This window comes from Melanotaenia boesemani, chromosome 22, assembly GCF_017639745.1.
Source record: "Melanotaenia boesemani isolate fMelBoe1 chromosome 22, fMelBoe1.pri, whole genome shotgun sequence".
Lineage (NCBI taxonomy): Eukaryota > Metazoa > Chordata > Actinopteri > Atheriniformes > Melanotaeniidae > Melanotaenia > Melanotaenia boesemani.
This window is the reverse complement of record NC_055703.1, coordinates 24,342,711-24,347,161: the sequence shown is the minus strand read 5'-3', so window position 1 is coordinate 24,347,161 and position 4,451 is coordinate 24,342,711. Positions and strand designations below refer to the sequence as shown.

General features: G+C 39.8%; 1 long non-coding RNA gene across 2 annotated transcripts; it reads left to right on the top strand.

Annotated features, from left to right (window-relative positions):
* The first annotated feature begins 342 nt into the window (after positions 1–342).
* On the top strand, positions 343–3,477 carry LOC121633546. Of its 2 annotated transcripts, XR_006009074.1 has the most exons (5): positions 343–653; positions 883–1,020; positions 1,368–1,424; positions 2,166–2,255; positions 3,165–3,477. It is a non-coding gene; the product is annotated as an uncharacterized LOC121633546 (long non-coding RNA). The 2 variants fall into 2 exon arrangements; XR_006009073.1 differs by lacking the exon at positions 2,166–2,255 and having other exon boundaries at positions 345–653.
* The last annotated feature ends 974 nt before the right edge of the window (positions 3,478–4,451 follow it).

Sequence of the window (4,451 nt, the reverse complement as noted above, 5' to 3'; positions counted from 1 at the left end):
ATCAGCCAGGTATTTTTTCAACCTTCTATTGTTCTTAACCTGAAATGGTAATAAATCCAGCTACAAATGTGGCCTAAGGGTGATTTACATTTTATATTCAAAGTTATGTCGTACTAACTGTGGAACTGAATATCACAGACCCACTAAAAGTAATTAAATAGACCAATATAAAATGTATTTATTGTAAACATGTCAGCTACTTTATTACTTTTGGTTTTATATAACCTGTAACAGCAATGTGCAAAAATAAAGACCTACAAAAACTAGAACTGCAATTAAAATCACAAAAACAAACATTACCTCATATGTTCTCTAAATCAAATAAACAAAATCGACATAAATTATCCGTTATAATAAAATATATTTTTAAAAATGTATAAATATGTAAATAAAAAGATGTTCATCTGCTTGAACTTTCCCCACTGACTATTTGTCTTTAGGTATAGTGATGGTGGAAGCTTCAGCTATATTGTTGTGGAGGACATTAAATTCTCTTTTATAGGCAGAGACCCTCTGAATGCCCGATCAGTCCTTTCTGAGTCAGTTTTGTTGTTAACACACCAGGTAAATCAGCCGGTATACCGGAGGATGACGGACTGCTCTGCAGAGGATTTTTCTTTCCTCACCTGATGCTATCTGCTCAGCCTGGGAAGGTAGACTGTCCATGGACTGATCACAGTGCTCCTGTGGAGATTTTATATAACTTATGAGCATATTCATCTAAAAGGACTGGTCATTTTTAACATAATGACCATCTTGTGGAGCAAACAGCACAAACAACATATCTGTGTTTTTAATTCATTAACACAATTATGTGCATTGATGACGTCTCTATGCGGTTGTGGCAGTATGAAATTAGTACTCTCATTACCTGTCAATCAGGTGAGGGTGGCGACATATTCAAGCCGGCACAGAGCCTGCTCCCAACATCAAGCACTCACCTGGTTGGCTGGTCACGTGACTTCCGGTTGTCGCAGAGATTCCTGTCACTACCTCATTCCGCACACCTGAGCCGCTGTGGTACGTATGCCTCCATTTCTCCTGCATCGTGTTATTTAGCCGTACAGATGTTAAATTGCGGTGTTTTATAGGTAAACCTGTGAGTCATGTTACCACCTAAATGATAGATAAACTCAGGAATATGAAGGTACGGTTTTGAATACCTGGGATTTTACAGGGTGGCACGGAAGATGGTGCTACCCTGGTAATTAGATTTCTATCTGGAACTGGGTTGATCAAGAGAACATAGTGGGCAGGGTTTTTTTTCTTCTTCTTCTTTTGGTTTGTCTGTCCTGTCCCACTCCTTACCAGTTGGTGGCAGTAATGCACACCTGTTCATTGTTTGCCAACCGCCAATAAAACAGCAGAAGAAGAAGAAGATGTTACCACCTGCTCAAGAAGACTCCTCCCTGCTGTTCGTCCTGGTAGGTACAGCCACTGCTTGTGGCATGTTTCCTGTCTGTATGGGATATTTATACTATTTATTTTTTAGGAGGATATATCAGAAAGCTTTCAACAGCACAACAGTCCTTGTGGAAGAAAATGATATAATATATGGCGCATAATAAGTAAAATTTCTGCAGGCAGCTGACGCCGGCTGCTGTACACATCGCTGGAAGAGCTACAGCTAACCACCGCTCCTGTTGATCATCCTACTTGTTGCTGCTGCTGCTTTGCTTTGTTTTACTTTGCTTTGAGGATATTTTACTTGCTGTTGCTTCCGCTGGATGCGCGCGCTTTTTCGCCTTTGTCGCAGTTTCTTTTACGACTGCATGTTATGGGCCGCAAAGATCTTTTGTTGGGCAAGATGTCTCACTACCTGCCTTTGTTCTTCAGCTGAACTGAAGAAGTGGTGCAAGTGACTGATAATCCACCTTGAGGGCCTGAGCTTCCGTCCTCAGCAGTAGCCTCCCTGGGCCCAGCACTGCATTTTGCAGCTAGTTTTTATTTTGATTATTTAAATTAAGGCAATTTTTACTTAGTTTGTGTGCTGCCATTTAATTGTATTTGTTTCATTCAATGCCTTTAACATTGTTTATTTTATTTCTTCTTTTCAGTGGTTTGAGAGCTTGGGGTGGTGGTATGTCCTTGGTGTCGGCTCCCTTTCTGGTGTGACACTCCCCTCTTGTGCAAGCTGATTACATGTACCTGTGCTGTGTTTGTAGTGCTGTGTGGTAGTGTGCATGTTCAGCACTTGTGCTTGGGGTGGCCCTTTGAAGGATTCCCTCACCTTGTTTCAGCCCACCTGTACCCTGGTAAGCCTAAGCCCTATGTTTGTTTGTTTGTTTTCTTTTACAATTTGTTGTTTTTCTTTAAAAGTAAAGATTGTTTTAATTTAATTTGATCCTAGTCTCATGCCTCATTAGTATAATGAACCTGGATGCCTTACGTTGAGTAAAGATAATGTTAATCTCAGGTGAAAGTCCCAGAGTGGCGTCTGAAATTTATTTAAACTTAAGTTCACATGCTCCCCCTGTCTTGTCACACTAGGAAAAACTGGGTCTCTTCAGACCAACTTTGTTTTTAAAATCTATTGCTGTGCTTTTTTGAAGATGGTGGTTTTAATGCTTTTCTGTTGGCCAGGTAGGTGCAGCACCAGGTGGTAGCTCTGGGTTGCTAAAGCAACACTAAGTATTGGTTTGGCAACTGCTTACCAACCCCAATGATGTGATAATTTAAGGTAAAAAAAAGCAACACAAATTTTCATATGTCGTGTAATTTCAGTTTTGGATCTTTTTTTTTTTGGCTTAAAGCATAAAATAAGACGTGCTAATGGTAAACCTCACCGGTCAGGCAGACCCAATCTTGTGGGTTTAGTTGTGCAGATGTTAACATTGTGTCTAGCAGAGCAGTAATGTGGACCCAAGTCTAAAAACAGAAGTTTATCATGTCAGTGTAAATGACAGCAAATTCTAACGGAGACGGACGACCCAGCTAACTCCAAAATTGTAGTGAACAATACTTGTTTGCTGGAGCACTGTGTTGTTTGTTGATCAACGGGTAAAGCTGAGGTGGTAAAAAACACCGCTCTTCTCTGACTGAGGCATGTGCATGCAGACATTTTATTGGTATGACTTTGAAACATCTCTGAGGAGATGAAGTGGGATTTTTTTCTGCAGCGTGTTCTTGAAATCCAGCTTTATATTTTATATTTTTCATTTCAGTGTTCCCTGCAGATGTTGCAGATGTGCAGCAGGTGTTGGTGATTTGAGAGAGAGTTCCTGTAAATGGAGCCTGGACAAGCAGGACACAGAGCCTCTGCATGAAAGACGAACCAAAGGAACAATGGCCCAATCAGGATGGAGACCAGTTTATGATGGGCTGGTGGAGAGTATCACCAGTTTACCAGCGATGACGGCTCCTTTGAAGAGTGAAGATGAAGAAGAACCTCAGACAAAGGTCTTTTATTAGTCCCCCAGTGATGCAGCTCAGCTTTATTCATCATAAGTGTAGAATAAATTTCTGTATTGTTCTTCATTCAATAATCATCTTTTTCTTATTTTCTTCAATAATCATCATTACATTTATTACACATTTTTCATTATAATTATAATAGTCTTTAAACATTTTTATCCATCTTTATGTATTATCCTTTCCTGAGTATATACTTGTATATTTTTCTGAGTACAAGTGATGGCCTGAGAGACTCTGACCCTGAACTGGGAACAGTGTGTTTCTCATAGGAGACGCTGGGTTGTATGAAGTCAGGACATCTGCAAGATAAGACAGATTGTTTTGAGAGAGAAGCAGACAGTCTTGTCTGGTTATTCAGGCCATCCTGACAACACAGGATAGAGAACAACTTTCCTTTGTTTTTGCTCTTCAGAGCCTCCTGCAACCATCTGTGGGTCGGATGCGATGCTCTCCTTGTACAAGTCTTTTTTTTTTTTTTTCTGTAATAAGCTTTGTTAAACTCCACTCATCCAGACTCTTGGTAATTCATTTTTCTACAACAATAACCCATTCAAGTCAACGGTCTCTCCTGCTCTTTGTCTCTCCGTCTGATTTTCTAGACAAATGTTGGTCTCACTCAGAATGAGACATTTTGATGAGCCAGACTTGCCAAAATAAGCAAGACTTTAACTTAATGCTGCTTCATGGAATACCGCCCAGGTTTAATGTACATGTATAGCAACTTTAATTGTATAGAATAATTTGATAACAGCAGGATGGAAAGATATATTTTTATTTAAATCAGCACTGATGAACCTGAGCAGACATATTTAAAACATTTCATGGTTAGCTTATGTGATATTTAGGCCCAATTCCTTTGATCTTCTTCTCTGACCCCCCCCCCCCCCCCCCCTTTTTTTTTCTTTTTAAATTTAAGAAGTATTGATTATCTAAGCACTCCAATTGCTCCCAAGTAATGTGTTTTATCTCAGGTTTTGCTTCCTATGTAATGTCTAACATTTGCCACCAGGTGTCACTAATGATCCAATGCTGTCTGC